A 21218-nucleotide genomic window follows, 5' to 3' on the forward strand; every position below is an offset into this window, starting at 1 on the left:
AACTGAACAGAGATAATCAGTCAGCACCAGAGGCTGAGAAGGGAGTAAAAGGAGAGGAGAGCGGCAGACGGGCGGCGGGGCTGATCTAGGAGGATCAAGGGACTGCTGCATGGAGGGAGCCAGCCTGTGCAAAGGCCCTGGGGCAGGCGTGGGCCTGGCGGGTTTGAGGTACATCCAGGAGGGGGCGAGTAGGAAAGAAGGTCAGAGGGCAATGGGGGCAGGAGGGGGACCCGCTAGCTTCTGCACTGTCCAGGGGATCCCTTCCCCAACCTCTCTGAGGGGGAGCCTCTTTGGCACCCCCCCCCCCCCACTGCCTAGGTGTCCTGACTGCAGCTGCCCGTTCTGGCCTGCCTCCCCCGGGCTGGGCCCCACTGCTCACCTGTACCCCAGAGCCTGGCCCAGTGCCTGGTACCTATGAGGTGGTGATTGCTGACTGGCAGCCCAGCTCCACAGGCAGGTTTAGGGGCCTGGGCTTTGTTCTTGGGAAGTCAGTGTGTTGCCCCCCAGGCCAGTGGCGGATCCTCATGTTATTGAGGGTGAGTCGTCTAAAACATGTTTTAGATGAGAAACGCCCCACCGAGTGAATAAAACGTGAAATGTGCTGAACTTTTGAAGGTAAAACAAGAGACTTCAAAGGCATCTCACGCTGTGGGCAGTTACCTGTGTGACGAGTCTGCCCCTCAGGCCAAGGTCACTGTCCGCTGAGGGGGGGCTTCCCGTGAAAGTGTGAGGGTCGCTGCACAGTTCCCAGGTTCGGGGGAGCTCACGGGGGAGGGGGCCAAGGGGCTCCCATCTGTGGGCACCGACCACAGGCTTTCACACGGCACCGCTGCTGCTCACCTGAACGCGTCCTATTACAGATGGGGAGACTGAGGCCCAGAGAGGTGAAGTGACGTGCCCAAGGCCACAGTGCTTAGTGGGAGGGGCCGATGCCTGTGCTTGGCCGGGCCTGGTCCTGAAACCCCAGCTGTGAACTTGAATTTGAGCCAGTGGCTCTGCCTCCTGGCGCCTCAGTCTCCTCATCTGTGGGGTGGGTAGGTCAGTGAACTGATGTTCTCGGGGGGCCTAGGTGGTGACGTTCAAAATGCCCATAAAACTGTGATGGCCCCACAGAGTGTCCCAGGGGCAATGGGGTCCCCTAACAAGAGCAGCTTCTTACTGCGTTTGGTCACCAGCCCCCTAGGGAGAGCCGCGGGGACTTGGCTGAACTTGCAGCTCCATTCTACAGAAGGGGAAACTGAGGCTCAGGTAAGTGCCTGGCCCGAGGCCACACAGGTTGGGGTGGTGGAGACAGGGTTCGAAGCCTGCGGGTCTGACCTGGAACCCGGGACACTGAGCACCCTGCTCAGACTTGGCTTGTTTGCCTCCAGGACTGAGCCCCTCGCCCGCCCGCTCTGCTCGGAGCAAAGCCCTGCAGTCCTCAAAGCTGTTGGGAGCTGTCCCCAGCTGGGCCCCCACTTCTAGGACGCCCCTCTCACTGGCCCTGTGCCAGGCCCTGACTCCTCTGCTTCCCCCGGACCTTCACTCCGGCCCTAGCCCCCGGGTGTGCCCAGGCGCCCACCCCAGGCCTCTCCCTACAAAAGCCAGCCAGGCAGCCGTTTCAGCTCAAAGCCTGTGAGTGGGTGGTGGTTCCTGCGGGCCTGGGCCTCTCCCTTGTCCCCTCCTGCCTGGGTGCCTTGGACTCGGGCCCTAGAGACCCAACCTCCTGGCCAGTGGCCCCCAAGCTGGACCCCAAACTTTCGGACCCCCAAGCCCCTCAACACCTGCTCTCCAAGCCCCATCACAGTCACCGTCCACTTGTTGGTATTTTGTTATTCAAGGAATTCATGGGTAATCTACATCAACACAACACACATGGGCAAAAAGCAAAAGAAAAGGGAGTCACCCTTCCCTCATCACTCAGACCCCACCAGCCCCTGTTCACTTTCCTGTCGGACCTTTTAGACTTTAAATAAAAACCAAACACAGTTAATAACACATTCATCAAGCCAGTTCTCTGCGCCAGGCACTGGGCCAGGTCTTTTAGACGGAGTCTCTCATTTCATAGTTCCCTCCCCTGAGAGCCTAATGGGGGTGATATTATTCCCCCACTTCACAGGTGAGGAAATAGAGGCTCAGAGAGGCTGAGTGACTTGCCCAAGGTGGCCCAGCCAGAGTTTGAGTCAGGTAGTCCGACCTCCAAGGGACCAGGGCCGGCTGCAGCGCTGCGGATGCAGACCATGCAGACCCAGCCCCGGCTGCTGGGGGCCTCCCCTCCCCCAGGAGCCGGGGGCAGGCGCTCAGCGTCCCGCCATTAGCATAACCATGAGAGGAGCATCCCTGAAACCCAATTACCAGGAGATGGCTTGGGCCCCAGCCAGCCGGGTGCAGACTCCATCTGCGCAGGAATGAGGGGCTGGAGCCCGAGGGAGAGTGGATGGATGGCTGAGGGACGTGTCCTGAGGGGAGGGGCCGGAGAAGGGGGTGACCCCTCTGATCAGTGCCGCTGGACAATGCCAACTACCCCCAAGGACAAGTCACAGGCTCCCCCGCCCCCAGCTGGCTGGGTGACCCCAGGCAGCTCCTCGCCTTCTCTGAGCTTCATTTGAAAACCAGGAGCGGATTGAACAGAAAACAAACCGTGGGTTTGGAGGAGGAAAGAGGACCCCCTAACAGCCAGGCAGGTGGGGACTCCACTTCTCACTTCCTCTGTCTCCTCTCTCCTGGGCCCCCCTTCCTCTGCCCCTCACCCTCACCTCTCAGCAACCTTTCCTACTGATTTCTCTCTCTCACACACACACACACACACACACACACACACACACACGCGGCCCCTTGACCTACCACCAGCCCAACAAATACACCATCACAGAAGAGTTGAAGCCCCCCCCACCCCAATACAGAGGAACCCCACCCTGCATTCAGGTTGCATGTTTCTGACGGTTCTGCTTGCAGGACATTAGCGAGGCCTGCATGTCTCCATTTCTATAAAGTGGAGCTCCCGGGGGCGGCCGCATGCCCCCGCCGCGCTGGGGAGGTGACCGGGTCGGCCGGTGCTGCTCTAGTCGGTCCGTTTTCACTGCCGTGTAATACTCCGGGCGGGGACCACCCCGCACGCATCCATCTGCCCTCCCACAGACCAGCAGGCCGCGGAGCCGGTTTTGTCTCTTGCAAACGCAGCTGCAGTGGCATCTTGCACACATGCGCTGGGAATTCTGTCGGGTGTACACCTGGGAGTGGGACTGCTGGGCGGTGGGATATGCTCATCTTTTACTTCACTAGTTTCTGCCAAATTGCTCTCCAAAGTGGTTGTTCAGATGATCGCTTTAAAATATAAATTAAGTCATGTCACTTCCCTGCTTAAAAATCTCAAATAGCTTCCGATTACATTAGAATAAAATCCATATTCCCCTCCATGAATGCCTGGCTACATCCCATACTCTGCTCCCCCCCCCCCACCCCGAGTTTCCTCACCTTCTTTCTCTTCCTCCAATAGGTCTTGCTCTTTCATGCCCCAGGGCCTTTGCACATACTGCTTCCTCTGCCTGACACACTCTCCCTGCAGCTTTTCCCAGACAGGCTCCTTCTTATCCTTCAGGTCTCAATGAAAAGTCACCTCCTCCGAGAGGCCCCACTTGACCACCCAGCCAAATGCCTCCTGTTCCTCTTATCACACTGTATTTTCTGCTGGAGCCCACACCATGGTCCTGAATGATCTCATCCTCAGACTCGTTTGCTGATGTGCTCCCAGCATGGCAGCCTGTGGGAGAGGACCTGGTCTTCTTTGGTCATTCTTGTACCCAGAGGCCAACACGGGTTCGGCACTGAGGAACTGCTCTTAGTGCCATACATCCATTCAGCAGACATTGATTTGGGCCGTCTGGTTGCCATGTCTGGAGGGTGCGTGAGCTGTGTGGGTCAGGGAGGGTGAGCTGTAGCGGAGGCTCTGCAGAGGGGAGTGTGGTCGAGTTGAGGGCAGGGAGCCTGGAGCCTTCTCCGGAGGCCTGAGGGAGCCACGGCAGGTGTGGGAGCAGCAGGGTGGGGCTGGCACTTTAGAAACACCATCTCTGAGCTGAGGGCAGGGAACTGCAGGGGGTAGGCCTGGGGCAGGGGCTGGGGGTAGTGGTGGCCCAGGGTTGACGGAGGGCCAGGAAGAGAGGCAGTGCTGCACCCACAGGGACCAATCAGAGGAGCGCGGGCGACAGGTTGGATCAGGCCTGGGACCGGCTTCCGATGTGGCCCAATCAGGTCAACGGAAGGAGCACTTTGCGTGTGAGCTCCCCTCCGGTCCCCTCCTTCCTCCACTGCAGGGAGCTGGGGGGCAGCTTCCTGATGCAGAAACCCAGCGGCTCCCCCTGGGTCCCGCAGGCGCCCGTGACTGGCCCCGACCCTCAGGCTCAGATGGGAAATTGAGGCCTCGAGGACAGGATCCCTCCTGTTGGAACAGGAAGTGCTGCCTGGAGACCAAACAGACTCACCTTCTTCTCTTTGGGACAGAAGGAAGGGAGTTCAGGGAGGCCCAGGGAGGACTTCCTCGGACACTGCCCACCTCCAGCCTGGCCAGCCTGCCCCCTCGGCCGCCTGTGACCGCTGGTGGCTCCCGCACCTGACTGGGACTCTCAGGACCAAAGACTTGGGGGCGGGCGGGGGGGGGGGGGGGGGAAAGGGGGCTCATTCGAGGTCACTCAGCCGGGAAGAGGCGGAGCAGGTTAATCCTTCGGTGGGAGCAGAGCTGTCAGAAGGGCCAGGGGAGGTGGGTGAGGAGGAATCCCAGCTCCCCCCTTCCCTGGCCCTGGGGTCTGGGAGCCGGGGGCACCCCAGCCCTGTAGGCTCAGGGCGGCCATCTTACCCCCTTCCAGGCTCCAGCCTGGCTCCTGCCCTGACTGCCTCAGGTCCCCCCTGGGCTGGGTGCCCCTCCTCTGTCTTTCCAACCTCCCAGCTGGGGCTCTGCTGTGAGGAGGGGGAGGAGGAGGGGAGGAGGAGGGGGAGGAAGGGGAGAGGAGGCAGCCATAGCAGCCATTGGTATGCAAGGCCCTGCCTCAGCCCCTCCAAGGCCCAGCCTTTCTGCTCAGCTCTTTAAGAATCCCTCCTAGGCAGCCACAGCGAGCAGCTTGGTGGTTGCTGGGCAACACCGCCCCCCCCCCCCCATCCCATTGGCACCCTCTCCCTCTTCCCCCTCCCCCTCCCCCTCCCCTGTGCCTCCTCTCGCCCAGTCTCAGCAGTGCACTTAGCTGGGAACCCACAGGCCTGGCTGCACCTGTGCCAGCAGGTGAGGGGCCTTGAGTGACCCCACCCAAGCCCAGCCCTGGGCCACGGCTCTGTGCCACCAGGACTTAGGAGGGAGACCCCGGGCTCAGGACACCCCATCTGCAGACCCCTTGCCACCCGTCTACAGTGGCTTCAGCCGCCCTGAGGGGAAGGAGCTGCTGGCGGAAGGGCAGAGAGGACTCAGGAGCTGAGTGGACCCAGCCACCCGGCCACCCAGCCACCCAGCGCTGGGCTGCGCCTGCAGATCTGTGCTGGGAGAAGACCCCTCCTTTCTGCAGGCCGCACGCTCCCCACCCTCCCTGCGCCCTTCTCTCTGTCTGCCTCCCTGTCTGGTCAGGAACCTGGGTGGGGAGGAGCCCAAGGTGGTATGGGGGGTTCTGAACCCCTGACAAAAAGGTCTGCAGGGGTCAGAGGAGGCTCCGTGCTGGGTGGGGTGTCACTGGAGGCCCGGACCCAGCAGACGTCTCTGAGGCCCCAATCTCAGAACCCGGGCATCTTCCACCCCACCTTCCTCAGCCCTGCCCTTCCCTCCTCCCTGCTGGGCAGTCTCGGGGACCCTGCCCTGCGGCTCCCCAACATCTTGGGCATGTGCCCGCTCTTTGTCCTCCCAACTTCCTTCCTGATCAGGCTTGCACGTGCGGCCTCCCCTCTGCTTCCATCTCCACCACCCTCTGCCCGGAGCCGCTCACCACCCACCCCTCCGCCTGGCCTGCCCCCTGCACAGTTCACGCCTCTGTTCCTGAACTTGGGATGTGTACCAGGTGAGTGACAGCCAGTCCCCAGAGAAAGCATTAGCTCTGCTGGGAATAATGGCCCGGGAGCGAGCGGGTGAGGGAAGGAGTGAGTGAGAGGCAGCCCCGGGTCTGGCAGAGATGGGAGTGGGGGGGGGGGGCGGTGATGTCATTTGTGGGGAGAAGAGGAGGCTCCCAACAGAGAGGAGGCCCATCAGAGACAAGTCTCTGTCCTGCCAGGGAGGGGGCTGGCTCGGAACCCTGGCCCCCGGGGCACAGTCCTGCCTCTGCCCAGGCCCGGGTTGGACCTCTCCGGCTTCACTCCCGGTCACCCCTCACCCACACACCCCTCAGACCACGCCCTGCCCTGTTCTGCCCTGCCCTGCCCTGCCCGGGCCGGAACACCATCTTAGGGCAGTTCCAGTGGGAGCAGCTGTCACCTGGACGCAGGGCTGTTCTCTCCAACGCCCAGCAGTGCCTGACTGCTCTGGCCACACACGGGCCTATGGCAGGCGCTGGGGACACGAAGGGACCCAGGGGGCCTGGCTGTGCCCTCGAGGTGCTGGGAGAGATGGACGCCAACAAAACACGGGCTCTGTCAGTTCCAGTCTTCGCCACTGTTTTCTGCACTACAGGGGCGGGGTGCGGGGGAGAACGTGCCAGCCACACCTGCTCTCAGCGATGCTAGAGCGTCGTCCAGGGGGTGGAAAATGTAGCCACAAGTCACATGTGATCACAGCCTGAGCGGAGAGCTGCCGAGGAGAGGCCCGAGGGAGCAGAGAGCAAGGGGGCCTCCTTGGGAAAGTGGGGTTCAGGGAGGACAGGATGGTTAAGCCCGGGACTAAGGGGTGAGCAGGAGTTGGCTGGGCCTCTTGGCGGAGAGAAGTGGGACCCCTGTGTCAGTGCCCGAGCAGGAGTGTGCCCAGAGGCCGGTGGGGGGAGCACTGCGGCTGAAGCAGGGGTGCTCCCTCCCTGGCCAGCAGCTTCCCAGGCCCACGGCCCAGGCCAATCCTTCTGTGGTCTGTGGTCCCACTGCCCCCAGCTCAGGAGTCGCTGGCTTCATCCCGCCTGGCTGTGGTCCTGCTGTGTCCACTTCCTTCTCTGGGCTTCTTCCTGGGCTGGGGGTCTAGTTCCCTGCTCCCCGAGAGATTCTGCGCTGGGGTCCACCCGCCGCTCCTGTGCCCTGACCCTTGCTCTGGGGAGGATCCCCGCCTCTGGGTGCAGGATGGAAAGGGTCAGTCAGGTGGGGTGGGGGAAGCTGCTCGGATGGACGTCCTGGTGAGGGCTGGTATGCCTGGCTGGTGTGCCTGACAGGCGTGCCCAGCAGGTGTGCACAGCCAGCCTGCCCACAGGCCACGTGCCATGGTTCATGGACACCTCCCTGGGGGCACCAGGGCGTCCCCGGGGCCACGGTCTGGGAGCCAGGAGGACCAGGTATTCAGTGACGGGGGTTCTCTGGGGGCCCCTCAGGTATCCCCAGACCCAGGGGACCTTGGGATCTTGGAGGGCAGAGATGAGGTGCTCCTGCCCCCCACCCAGCACAGGCCCACACAGGGCCACCACCTTGGTTGACAACAATCTAACGGTGAGCCGTGTTGTCACTTACAGCACTTCACAGTGCACTTGCCTCTTGGAACTTCAAGGACTGTCACACCAGCCCCAGGATGTCTGCGAGGCCCATGGAGATAAGAAAATTGAGGAGCAGCAAGGCTAGAGGCTAGGACAGTGCCGGGGTCCCCAGCGGGTAAGTGGGGAGGTGGCGAGCAGAATCCAGGCCGGGGGCCTGCAGAGAGGGTAGGCAGATGGGGAGGCAGGTGCTGGGGGCAGGGCCTGGGTGACCTTGGCTGTCGGGGGTAGGGCCGGCCATGCCTAGATGCTGGGCACCGCCGGGTGACGGCCGCCCCGGGAGCAGGGGAGCTGGGCTTGTCCAGCCCCAGGTCAAAGCCACACGTGGCCCCGGTGACTGCCGCCTGGGCTGAGGGCACCTTGAGTGCCCAGCTCGAAGACGAAGGCGAGCTCAGGTCCTGGCCCAGGGCCCCACCAACCTCCCTGCGTGCTGGTGCACACGGGCGCTCAGCAAGCGCTTGTTGAATGAACAAGTAACTTTCTGAATCTCATAGCTCAGGGGTCCTCAAACTACGGCCCGCGGGCCACATGCAAATACAAATATTGTATTTGTTCCCGTTTTGTTTTTTTACTTCAAAATAAGATATGTGCAGTGTGCATAGGGATTTGTTCATAGTTTTTTTTTAAACTATAGTCCGGCCCTCCAACGGTCTGAGGGACAGTGAACTGGCCCCCTGTTTAAAAAGTTTGAGGACCCTGTCATAGCTGACGGTGCCCCGGCTGTACTTACACTCCCTCCCTGGCACCCTGTCCTTCCGAGAGAAAGGCCAGACTCCCCAGGCTTGTTCAAGGCCCTGCACACCTGGCCTGGCTGCTGTCAGTCCCCTCATCTTCCCCATCCCCTCCCCCCAAACTCTGACCAAGAGCTCCTCCTCTCCAAACCACAGGTTCTGTCAGGTCAGAGCGCATTCCCCGTGACCCTCCAAGACCTGGCTCAGGGCCCCCTCCCTGGGAAGCTGGCCCTGCATGTGGCAGCTGACGCAGCCCCGGTGTCCTGGGGGTGAAGAGGTCGGTTTCAGCGCGCCCCAGCTGTCTGGGTGCCCAGGCCCCACGCTGGATTTCCTGCTTTGCCAGGACTGGATGGAGCAGGCCCTGATTCACTCCCAGAGTGCTCAGCCACAGCGACCTCCACAAATGCTCTGTGAACTGGGCACAGCCGCCCGGCACAGCTGAGCGAGTTACGGTGCATCAGCTCGAGGGAATATCATGCAGCCATTAAGACCACGATTCGGAAGATGATGTCTGGATATCGAAGAGCCACCTCGAGAGCTACATGCACACCCTCCATTCCACCTCGCGGCCGAGTGCGCCCGGGGCCGGCCCTGCGCTTGGGATGTGGGCGGCAGGATGGAAAGGATGCAGTTGGACGAGGAGGAAGACGCACACATAATTCCTGAGCAACATGCCAGGGGCCACGGGGGAGGGATGACGGAGCCCGAGGGCCCCGCGTCCATCTGGGGGTCTGGGCAGGCGGAACAGAAAGCACAGCTCTGTGAAAATTACAGCTGACGGCGCGGACAGGCCTGGAAGGGCGCGGGGCAATAAGGGCTGTTGACGACACAGGGCAGCGGCATTGTGGGTGATTTTTCTTTCCTTTCTTATTGGTATAATGTTTGGGCAATAAATAAAAAATTGGGGAGGAAAAAATGGCTGTTTGGTGAATTGAGTAGAAATCGGGAGCAGAAAGGGAACGAAGGGGAGGTGAATGGGAAGGGAGAGGTGAGGAAGGAGAACAGAGGTAACGGCCACAGGCAGGGAAGGCCTCACTGTGCCCTGGGCCGGGGGCAGAAGGGATGGGGGAGCACGGGTGGGGGTGGGGGGCAGTATCTCTCCCTCCAGGGACCCGAGACTCCCCTCCCACAGGCCTGGGTTGGTTCTGGGGAGAGGGGTCCCAGCCAGATTGTGGGAAGTCTGGGTGTTGACCTGCAAGCAGTGGGACCAGGGGAAGGGGGAGCTCTAGGCAGAGGCAGGGACTCAACTCCAGGGAAAAGGGCGGCAGGATGGGATGATGGGGCTCAGGCTCAACAAAGAGCCCCCTAGTGTCCCAGAGATTGTCAGGAGCACGGCCTGCTCCTGGCTGAGAGAAGGGATGTTTGGCCCACCCCCAACTCCAGACCCCACACAACAGGTGCAGACACTTCCCCAGTCCCTAATGTGTGCCCAGCTCTGCCCCAGCCACCTCCTGGTCAAGGTCTCCTTCAACCTTCACATCAACCCTCCGAGGCAGGTGGCTCATGCTCCCATTTCTCAACAGAGGACGCTGAGGCTTGGAGAGGTTAAGTAACGCTCAAGGTCACAGTCGGCTTTGGGGGGGGGGTGAGGTGTGGGGGGGGTGCGGGGCTGGGATCTGACCTGGCAGGGCCGCTTAGGCAGCTGTGGGCTGGGAGGGGATGGGGGGGTGGTGGGGGGAGGGGGGGGGCACCGCATAGGGAGGCCTGGGCGCTCAGAGCCAGTGCAGGTGAGGGGTCCCCGTGGGGAAGGGCGCCAGGCAGGGAGGAAGGGGTAACCCAGTGAATGAATGCATGGGTGGACGGATGAATGAATGAATGGCTAGATGGCTGGAAGGATGAATGAATGAGTGGGTGCAGAGAGGAGGGTGTGAGGGCAGGCTGCGAGAGCGAGGGCCCCTTTCTGCCCCCCCCCCTCGCCCCCGCGCTGGAGGCTGGCTTTGGGAACCTCCCTCCTCGCCCCGGGGGGCCGGCTCCCCAACCTCCTCCTCCCGCCTCCCAGCCATTTTCGCCAGAGGGCAGGGGTAGGAGGACGCGGAGGCCGGTTCTCCCAGGCTGGGCCCGAGTCCCCGCGCGGCGGCGCAGCCTCCCGCGCCGGGTCCCGCCGGCCAGTGCGCAGCGCGGCGCCCCCGCCCCCGTCGCCTCCTCCCCGCCTTCCCCGCCCCCCGCACCGCTTCCTCCCCTCCCTCCCCTCCCTCCCGGCTCCGCGCCTGCACGCACGGCCCCCGCCGCCGCCGCCGCCGCCGCGAGGGGAGAGGCGGCCGCCCAGCCTGGTTCCCCGCGCCCTGCTCGCCGCCGCCGCTCGCGCAGGCACCGCTGCTGGCCCTCACCCCGCCGGGCACCCGCCCCCGCCCCGGGCGCATCCCCGCGCACAGCCCCCGCCGCTCCTCCGGGCGCCCGAGCCGGGCAGATGCGCCGCTGCGCGCCCCTCGCCCCGGGCCCGACGCCGCGCTCCGCACGCCGGGGGCTCCTCTCCCGGGCTCCCCGGGCGCCGGCCAGCTCCGGGTCCCTCCCGCTCCTTGGAATAACCCCTGAGGCTCCAGCCGTCGCCGCAAAGTTTCCCGAGGAGACCCGCCTCCCCGGCCGCTGCGCAGGTAGGGAAGGATCCGCGGGGCGGGGGCCGGGGCCGCGCGAGCGGGACGGGGCGCCGGGGCCAGTGGGGCGGGGGCTGGGAGTGCGCGGGGCGCCGCGGGGGCGGGCTGCCCGGTTTGGACCCGGCGCCGTGGGGGCCGCGCGGCCTTTGGGATTTGGGGCGGGGGTCGCCGAGTCGACAGCCGAGCGCCGGCGGAGCTGGCCCCGCCGCGGGGAGGTGCGGGTGCGCGAGGAGGTGCGGGGAGCGCGGTCGGCGGCTCCACTCTCCAGAGCCGAGGTTGGAAAGGGCGGGGGCTCGGACGGAACCCCAGCCCGAGCCCCTCGCTGCGCCCCCAGGGGGCGGCCCGGCCCGCCGTGGGGTGCTAGGTTGGGCTGGTTGGTTACAGTTCCGACCTCGCACCCAGAAACCAGAGGGTTTGGGGAGCCCGGAGAGAGGCAGCCGGCCGGCCCAGGCGCGGCGTTCCGGTCCCCACCAACTGCGTGAGTCACGGCTGGAACGAGGTTTTATTTTTAAAACGACTTCAAGGGGGGCATAAGCAGCTCCAACTTCCCTCCCGTGCGCGCTGTGGCCTGTGGCCTGTGCGGCCGGGGCTGGAGCCCTGGAGCCGCGGACTGATGTGCTTGTCCCAGGGCAGCGAGCCCCCGACCCGAGCCCGAGGCCAGGCACATGCCCTCCTCGCGGGGGACTAGAGGCCCAGGGAAGGAGGCTGGAGAGCCGCCCCCAGCTGCGGGGAGCCTGGCTGATCCGAGGTCTCCGAGGAGAAAGTTCCTGAGGAGCTGGAGGCATCAGGGAGCGGCCCCAGGCGTCCAGGTGCCGTGAGGGCTGCAAGGCTCAGGTGTGTGGTTTTAAGATAATACAGCCCAGCTGGGTGGGGTGCACCAGGCCCCTGCAGCCCCAGCCAGAGCCCTGCTAGGAATAAAGGCCTGGCTGGGGGCAGAGGGGGCCGCTGAGTCCAGCCCTGCCCCACCCTGGACCCTGAGCCCTCAGGGAGGATAGAGACCCGCCCCTGCTGGCCCCTCCCCAGGGGGGCTTAGGAGTTGGCCTGTGTGGGGGCACCAAGCCGGGCAGGGTGCTGGATTCCACTGGCACAGGGAAGTGGGGGGGCATGCCCCTCTCTGCCCAGCCGTGTGGGGAAGGTGGCCACGCTCAGGGGCTCCAGGCTCAGGTTTCTGGAGTGAAAGCCAAGAGCATCTCTCCCTGCCAGCCCCCGGAGAGGCGAGAGGCGCAAACATCACCTGTCAGCTGGTGCCGCTCGGGCTCCCTCCGTGGGCGACTGTTCAGGGCTTCCTCAGGTTTAAAATGGAAACAGCCTGAGCTGCCAGGGCCTGTGCCCGGGAGGGTGCTGCCCAGCAGGGTGGGCAGCGACTGAAGGGCCAGCCGCGGGCAGGTCTGAGAGCAGGAGAGAGGAGGGCACAGGGGTGTGTGGGGGACTGTGGATGGGCCCAGCCCTATGATCGCACACGGACAGTGACCGGACGACCGGACGCCTCTATAAGAAGCCTCCCCAACGTGCGTTGAAGCCAGGCACGCCCGGACTGCCGCCTCCTGCAGGACAGTGTGCCCTCGCTCCACCCGTACTGGGCCCAAGTCCCTCCACCTCCCCAAGCCTCAGTTTCCCTTGGTGAAACGGAGTTGACGGTGTCCACCTCCTGAGGCTGTATGTGGAGGGGGCGGGGTTAGGACTGCAGTATAACGTGGGGTGAGGTGGACAGATGCCCCGCTCCTGGCTGACGGGGTCCCCGAGGACAGGGGTTGGGGGGGGTCAGAATCCTGACGTGACGCTGGCCACCAGCAGTGGCGCCCCCCCTCGCGGCACCTCCTCGCGCCTCCTGGGAGCCTCCTAGTTAAAGCCCCTGGGAGCCCCCAGCTTGTTTGTGAGGAGGCGGTGGGAGGGGTGCTGCCACCCATCCAGTCACCTGCTGCCAGGGCTCCATGGGGAGGCCGTTAGCCGGAAAGACCTAGCTCTGCAAACGGAGGCCTGGTGGCTGAGCTGGGTCACTACTGGGCGACCCCAGGTCTGCTACCTCTGGGGACCCCGCTTCCTGGCCGGCACAGGGGGATGTAGTGGCCGTGAGGATGCGTGGGCACCCCGAGTACGGGAGGGCAGGGCAGGGCATGAAAGATAGGCAGGTGGTGTCTGTGCTCGCTTCCAAGTCAGCTGAGCGACGGATCGGAACTCCAGGTGGCCCTGAGATGGTGGGTGTCGAGGAGAGAGAGGCAGGCTGGGACCCGCAGACCGGCCGCAGAGGCCCAGCGCGGTGGCCGATGTCAAGAAGCAGCTGGCCTGGTGCAGGGAAGGGTGAGGCCCCGGGGCCTAGTGGTCACTGCCCCCTCTGCCCAGTCAGGTGGGACGGAGGCAGGGAGCTGGGTGCGGCGTGCTTGGCAGGCTCTGGGCCTCTGGGGGCAGCTTGTCTCAGCCCGGGGAGGGGCAGATGAGATGGCTCCGGAGTGGCGGTGAGCAGGGAAAGGCCTGTCCTGCAGTGTGGTGGCCCCACTGTGTGTCTCTGGAAGTTGGGGACCTGCTGGCAGTTGCCTCCCCAGCCGGCCAGGCTGCCCTGGAGTCAGGGCTGAGAAAAGGCCTGATCTCTGAGATGGGCCTGCCTGGGGCTGTGGGGGTCTGGCCTCGGGGTGCTAGGACCTGTGGTTCCTGGGGAGGGTGTCTCTGCCTGGCCTGCTGGGGCCTCGGCATCTTCATCCATAAAGTGGGGTAGTGCCCATCTTGGGGGTACCCACTAGGAGATGATGCCTAGGAAAGCCTAGCAGAGTTTCTGCCTGGCAGTGTGGGCTGCCTTTGGTCCCCACCCCTGGCTCATGCTGGCCTTGGAGTGGCAGGAAGGACTGACTCGGCCCCCACCCGTCACCAAAGCCCAGGGGGATGGCACCCGCCTGCTGGCCCAGACCTGGCCCCAGTGACGGTGGGAATGTGCAGGGGTGAGGCATTGTCAACAGGCGGGGGGTGGGGGCACCTCATGGGATGGGCCGTAAGTGTGTAGACAGGGAAGGGCTTGAGGGGTGGGCGTGGGCGTGGCCGGAGGTTCTCAGTGCTGGTAGAGGGGTGGGTGGGGGTGGCCCCAGGATGCTCCCCATCAGGAGAGGCTGCCAGGGCTCTGGGAGGGTGGGGCTGGCTCAGGCCTAAGGCCTGCTTGCTGCCCTGGATGCACAATCCTCTGTGTGGGTTTTGGGGGGTCCTCTTCCCAGAACCTGGGTTCTTTTCCTCTAGACAAAGTTCAGGCCTGCTCCTGTTTGTGCCAGGGCACGAGGCAGCTGCATTCTGTCCTCAAGGCTGGAGTGAGGGGCGTGGACCGATGGCTGGGGGGTGGGGTAAGCATGACCCTAGGGTGCCCTGACCATGTTCTCCCCCACCCACCGCTGGCCTGCATTCTTTGAGGGCAGCTGGAGTGGGGGGGGGGGGGGGCGGCAGCTGGAGAACGGCGCTGGGCCTGTTAACGCCGCGGCGGCCCCCAGCGCCGGGCCCTCCCTGGGGTCAGCAGCTCTGCAGATGATGTCAGCATCGGGGCCTCCGCTCACCTTGTGGGAGTTGTTTGCTGGATTTGCTGCAGCCCCGGGTTTTAACCCCCACTGTGGGACTTGCAGACTGTGTGCGGCCCCACACCCCGCAGGGCCAGGGCCAGCGAGTGTGGGAGAAGGGGGAAGGGAGGGTGGGAGGTTGGAGACAGGCATTACTTCGGTTGGGAGGGTGGCCCACAGGCGCCCTGCTCAGCACCCCTGGCTCCCTGGCTCTTCTGTCTTTCCCTCCCTCCCTCTGCCCTCCTTTCCTGCTCATTCATTCATTCGTCCGTCCACCCATCCATTCGCTCGTGAGATGGGAGTTGTGTGTGGGCTGTGGGGCCAGGCTCGGTGCCGGGCTCTGGGAGGAAAGGGGGAAACCAAGCAGCCTTACGTCTTGCCCTGAGGGAGCGTTCAGCTGGGAACGGGGGTCAGGCAGCCATCGGACACCCCCTTCCCACAATGGAGCCTTGGGCTCTGAAGGTGGGAAGGCAGCCCTGTGAGGTTGGGCAACAGGGAGCCTGCTGGGTGCTGGGGTCAGGGAAGGGGGTGCTTGAGCCAAGACGTGAAGCTGGGGCAGGAGATGGCGAAAGAAGGGACAGAAGTAGGGGCCTGGCGGACAGAACCAGCGGAAGGGGCTGCCTGCGGACGCTTGGCGGGTGTGAGAGGCGGGTCTGCTCAGAGCTTGTGGTCTGTCTCCTTGGGTCTCTGCTGGCCAGTCCACCTCCTTCTCTGGACCCTGGGCCTGCCTCGAGCACCATCTGCCCCGTCCTCCCAGTGACCCTTCAAGGGGTGCGGGGCTCCCCTGTTCCTGAGAGCTGTGTGCCCACCTGCGTGGACAGGCTGAGCCAGCACTGGAAGGGCCAGGAGTGGGAGTATTTGGGCTGGTTGGTGACGGGGCAGCCGCAGAAACCCTCTCCTGGCTCTCGCTGTCCCCAGTGCGGAGACTGGGCACCCCCTTCCCTGACCCCAGCACCCAGCAGGCTCCCTGTTGCCCAACCTCACAGGGCTGCCTTCCCACCTTCAGAGCCCAAGGCTCCATCGTGGGAAGGGGGTGTCCGATGGCTGCCTGACCCCCGTTCCCAGCTGAACGCTCCCTCAGGGCAAGACGTAAGGCTGCTCGGTTTCCCCCTTTCCTCCCAGAGCCCGGCACCGAGCCTGGCCCCACAGCCCACACGCAGAGAGGGTGGTGCTGGGAAAAGAAGGGAGCGAAGGCCGGTCTCCCGGAGGCACCAGGACCCAGCTGTATGGGGCCCAGCTAACCACTAGGGGACACTGCCTCCCAGGCAGAGCGCAGGACCCAGGCATCCGGCCGCCGGGCCAGGTGCTGCCGGCTGTGCTCAGGAGGGAGCCTGGCAGGGAGGCCGCGGCGGGGCTGGGCTGCGGACGGCTTTGTGCTTAATTAAAACCGGGATTAAGACGGGGTCGCTGAGGCGCTGGTCCCGCTGCTCTGCCTGCTCTGACCCTGAGGAGCAGCTCTGGAGCTGCCTCCTCGCTCCCCTACCCTCCTTCTGCCTGGATTCATCCTTGGCACCAGATTACAACAGATTTAGCAAACGAGAGAGAGAGAGAGAGAGAGAGAGAGAGAGAGAGAGAGAGAGAGGGAGGGAGAGAGAGAGAGAAAGAGAAGGGGGCTGACTTTGGAGAGGAGGTGGCATTTATCTGCACAAGCAAATTGCTTTTGTCGATTTGTCCCCTGCCGCCCTCCACTCCTCACCCCCTGCGAGGCCTGGGAAAGGCCTGGGAAAGGTCCTGGCGGTGCCGCTGGGCACTGGCACGGGTCGGGCTTTCCCAGGGCTGCCAGGGCTGCCTGGTGGAGGGAGAAGAGGGAGAGCTGCGTTTTCAGGGGCCAGGGGGGCACCCAGGGTCGCTCTGGGGTGGGGATTGGGAACCCCTGGCTGGTCCTGAGTGGGGGCAGGGCTGGTGACGGGTCAGAGGCTCCGCCGAGGGCAGAGGCCGGTCCCCGGGAGCTTCCTCGGGGCCTGGGGTGGGGCCGGCACCCACAGGTGCTCCCTCCCTTCTCCCCTCCTTTCCTCTCAGGAAGGAAGGGTGAAGCCACAACTGAACAATCGCTCAGGAGCGGGCGCGGGTGGCAATAGCCGGGACTCCTGGGGATGAAGTCGGATGGACTGAGCTGCCCTCCAGGGACACGCCTCCTGTGCTCTGGACCGCCCTGCCCAGCAGCCGCCTGCTGGCTCTTCTGGGGTGACCTTGATTTACAACATGCCCCTCGGTAGGCAGACTTGAGGGGCTGCTTCTGGCTCAGGAAATCTGGCTGCTTGTACTCGCAGGGTCCCAGGAGTTTGCCGTGGCCCTGAGGGGCCGTCCTGTTAGAGCACAGGGTGGGCGGGGTCAGCGCAGGGCCACAGGGCTCCTGGGCAGGGCTGGGCTGCCCCTGCGCTGAGTGGGGGGCGGTAGGCTCAGTGGGTGGTAGACTCACTCTCTCAGAGAAGCTGCCTGAGCTGGGCCAGGTCAGGACAGGGACACAGTGCCTCGTGCTGACACCTCTCGCACACTCACATGCACTTTCGCACACACTGGCTCACCCCTAGCCCTTCCAGTGTGCGTCCCGCCCCTCCAGACGGAGCCATTGCCTGCTCGCTCTCCCTAGGCCCCTCTCTGGGGAGGGGGTGGTACGAGGAATGAGAAGCAGGGATGACAGCCCCTTCCCCAAGCCCTGGACCAGCCCAGGAAGCCTGGCCATGGTCAGCCCTGCAGCCTAACCTCTGACCCCAGAGAGGGAGCTGAGCAGTCAGCTGGGCACTCAGCAGGCCACCTGCCTGGAGCCAGCAGAGGGGGGGCTGCCATGCAACAGAGTGGGGGCTTTGGGGGGCCCTCACGGAGGCTGCACCCCACACAGAGTGCCCACCTGTCCCAGGGAGACAGACCACACCCCCTGCCCCCCCCCCCGTCACATCGGGGCTCTCTGTGCCTCGGTTTCCCCACTACTACGGGCCAAGGGTTGGCCCACCAGGCCTAAGGGCCCAGCAGCACCGTGGCTCTGGGGCTCAGAGCCTGAGTGTCCCCCAGGCTTGGGCTGTCGAGAGGCTGAGCTCCTGACCCCCCCCCCCCCCCCACGCTGGGCTGAGGGTGCCAGTCTGGGTGGCGGGCATGGCATTTCTCTCCAGGCCCAGATGCTGCCGTGACGTCAGCAGGTGGCCCAGCTGGGCCTGGCTGCCCGCCGGTGCCCCCAGCAGAGCTCGGGCAGCCGAGGGCCCAGGAGGGCGCGAGCAGCCTGCGGTCACGGCACAATCTCCATTAGGCCGCGAGCGAGCGGCTGCAGCCTGGGATCCTATTAAAAGCTTTTTCATTGTTCCCCGCGATGTGCTCCCCTCCGCCGGGACCTGGGAACGTTGATAATTTATTTGCGGAAGGGAAAGGGGCGAAGAGTGCAGGGGAGGGAAATGCCATTCTTACTCGGCTCCTGCGGCAGCGGGCCCTTCCTGGGGCGGGCGGCGTGAGTGGGGGGCACAGCATCCCCCAGGTCAGGAGGTGGGGGGCAAGGCTCTGTGAGGGGGCAGCTTGGGGCGGCCATGGCCAGGGAGGAGGGGATTGGGAGGTGAAGGCTGCGCCCTTGGGGGCTCGAGGGTGGTGGGGGTCCTGACACTCAGAGGCCCCAGACCCAGACCTGCAGCGAAGGGCCTCCTGGAGCTCCACGTAGCCAACCCTGTGTGGGCTGGGGCAGGGGGGGCGGGGGTGGCTCTTGCTGCCCTGACCCTGGCATGGGGGGTGGTGGGGGTGGTGGCAACCTCCCTGGGTCCTGAGGGTGCAGAGTTGAGAGTTGGCTCCTGGGGTCTCGGATGGGAGGGGACACGGTTGCTGGGTGGGCTGACAGGGCCCCCACTCCCCACAGTGGCCAGCTCTGAGGCTATTCAGGTCCCTGCGCCCCTGGACGCTGTAAAACAGGAAGAGACCCGGCCTCTGGGGGGCGGGGGGGGGGCATTCAGAGCTAACCACAGTGTTAGCCCGGTTTACGGGGGTCTCACTGTGAGCTTCACGGACACGTCTCGTTTAATGCTCACAGCATCTGTGTTGGCGCAACCTTATCCCTGCTCTTTACACATGAGGAAACTGAGGCACGGCCACCCAGCTTCTAGGTGGCGGGGGGGGGGGGGTTCGAATCCCAGCCTCTCAGCACAGTTACTGACTCCTGTGGGGGCTCCACAGAGACCTGGCTCCCCCTTCATCCCCAGGCGGGAACGGTCCCGGCCCCCCCGCCCCCCCCACACCTGACGGCCTTCGTTACCGCCTGCACAGATGGGGAAATGGGCTCAGAGAGGTGAGGTCTTTGCACGGAGGTGGGACAGAGCAGGGTTCAAACCCGGGCTGGCTCTGGGCTCTCGAAGTGTCGCCTGTGCTGGGTGCCCGGCTGCCCCGTGGGGTGGGGCTCCAGGAATGTGGGGGCAGCCCTAGGACCCCGCAGAGGGTCAGGCCGGGTGGCTCTGATTGGCCTGAGTCCCCTTCACGCACACCCCTGGCTGGGCCGTCTTTAAGCTGCGGTGATGGCAGAGGCAGCGGATGCCACGCGGACGGCACCCGTGCCCACCCCTCTAGCACAGGTACTGCCGGACGTTTAGAGAATTTACGTTTAATCAAGTCACGCACTGACTCTGAGACCATCAGTGGCTCCCTATTTCTTGAGAATCGAGTCCAAGACCCTTGGCCTGGCATTTCAGACCTTCCCAGCCGGCCCCTGCCCGCCCCGCAGCCTGTCCTCCTGTCCCTCCTCCGTTAGGCCTGTGGGTGACACAGCTCGCACCTCTGAGCCTTCGACCGTGCTGGTCCTTGTGTCCAGAAGGCCACCCTCGCTCCTCGTCAGGCGAGCGCCACCTCCCGTGCCAAGCCCTCCCTGACCAAGGAGGAACCAGCCTTCCTGCCTCCCGCTCCCCCTGCGCTTGGCAGGCCTCTCATTTGACAGGTGACATGTGACCGCGTAGGTGGCTGCAGTTTACATCTGCCCCACCTCCACCCGCCTTTCCTCCTCCTCCTTCCCGCCTCAGGCCCTGCAAGATGCTGCTTAACTGTGGAGTGGAATCTGGGACTCATTCATTCATCCAGCCGAGGCTCCCTGAGCCCGAAGCGCGTTGATAAATAGCTTCCTCTTTGCAGCAGCCCTGGGAGTGGGCAGCGTTGGCCCATTTCATGGAGGAGAAGGGGAGACCCAGGCCCTTCAGTCTGAGGCGGGGCTGGGGATGAAGCTGGGCCCCAGGCAGGAGCAGCGATGGGGTGGTGATCACCTGGCATTCCCTGGGCCCTCCTGCCTGCCTGGCACTGAGTGGAGCATTAAATGCGGGTCTCATTTGATTCTCACAGTTGCCCAGGGAGGATTGTACTTGGTGGACCCATTTTACAGAGGAGGAAACCGAGGCTAAGAGAGGGAAGAAGGCAGAGCCCCAGCCCTGTGGCTTCCTGAGAGCCCTAGGCAGGGGCTGTCCCCGTGGCCTGTGTGCCAGGCCTGGAGCTGGGGATAGGGCAGGCCCCGCCCCCCGGAGCTCCCCTCGGAGGCCCTGCCTGGCTCTCAGGCCCGCAGCCTGACCTGGCTGGGCATCCTCTGGGTGAGAGGAGACGGGAGATGGTGTGCCCCGCAGCAGATCGGGCGTGGGCCCTGCCCCCATGGCAGCTGCCTGCCCGGCCCTGCGGCATCACAGACAGGGCTTGTGAGAGCCGGGGGCCTCCGAGGAGAGCTTGGCTCCCGCGGCAGCTGCTCAAAGGCCTCTCTGTGGCAGGCCCTTCCGTGGGCAGCTGCCCCGACGGAGGCGAAGACAGAGCCCAGCCTTTGTGCCGTGGCGCTGCCCCCGCCCTGACCCGGGCTCAGCCGCGGGAGGCTGGGGCCTCCGTGGGGAGGGGCTGCCTTGGACCCCGGGATGGCCTGGGATGGGGGTGGTCTGTGTGGCCCCCCACCAGCTCACAGACGGCGACGGAGGGGGCGGTCCCTGGCCTAACTCAAGCTAGGGGAGGGGGTGTTGAAGCCAGAGCATTAATTAATAATAATAATAGCAATAGCACAGCAATAAGTGTCTGCTGCCATCTGAGGAACTCCTGCCTCTGTCTGCTGATAGGCATTTATGCGTATCATCTCGGGGATCCCTCCGAGCAGCTCTACGGATTGCGCAGTTGTTGCCCCGTTTTATTATCTTTTTAAAAAAATATATATTTTATTGATTTTTTACAGAGAGGAAGGAAGAGGGATAGAGAGTTAGAAATATCAGTGAGAGAGAAACGGATCAGCTGCCTCCTGCACACCCCCTACTGGGGATGTGCCCGCAACCAAGGTACATGCCCTTGACCGGAATCGAACCTGGGACCCTTCAGTCCCCAGGCCGACGCTCCATCCACTGAACCAGACCGGTTACGGCTGTTGCCCCATTTTAAAGATGCGGAAACTGAGGCTCTGTGAAGTTAAGACCTTCCCCCATATCCTTAAGGGGTTTGCTGGGTCTCTCTCAAGAGTTCCAGAACTTAAAAAAAAATCCTCACCTGAGGATGTGTTTAGAGAGAGGAAGGGGGGGAGGGGGGGGAGAGAGAGAGAGAGAGAGAGAGAGAGAGAGAGAGAGAGAGAAACAGCATCGGTTGCCTCCTGTACACGCCTGATCAGGGGCCTAACCCACCTGGAGCGTGCGGGGCTCCAGGTGGCTCAGCCCCCGCCCTGCACCTGAGGATTCTAATGGGGGAGAGACAGCCAGGTTCGTAGGGCCCAGCAACCCGCCCACGCCTGTTGGGGTGGGAGTGAGGGCGGGGTCCAGGGCGGTTCTGACTGAGAGGGAAGCAGAGGCCGACTGGCCTTCG

At 64.2% G+C, this 21218-nt stretch overlaps 2 protein-coding genes across 3 annotated transcripts in view; one reads left to right on the plus strand and one right to left on the minus strand.

Moving 5' to 3' along the window:
- Positions 1-21218, minus strand: part of MACROD1 (mono-ADP ribosylhydrolase 1) — a 130082-nt gene that overhangs the window by 20630 nt on the left and 88234 nt on the right. The gene's annotated exons all lie outside the window — the stretch shown is intronic.
- Positions 10842-21218, plus strand: part of FLRT1 (fibronectin leucine rich transmembrane protein 1) — a 62857-nt gene continuing 52480 nt past the window's right edge. The window contains exon 1 of the mRNA XM_070427356.1: positions 10842-10926. The gene's annotated coding sequence lies outside the window, so the exon portion shown is untranslated. The remainder of the gene's footprint in view (positions 10927-21218) is intronic.

Source organism: Myotis yumanensis, unplaced genomic scaffold (assembly GCF_028538775.1).
Source record: "Myotis yumanensis isolate MYYU_CA2020_CCGP unplaced genomic scaffold, mMyoYum1.0.hap1 SCAF_10, whole genome shotgun sequence".
NCBI lineage: Eukaryota > Metazoa > Chordata > Mammalia > Chiroptera > Vespertilionidae > Myotis > Myotis yumanensis.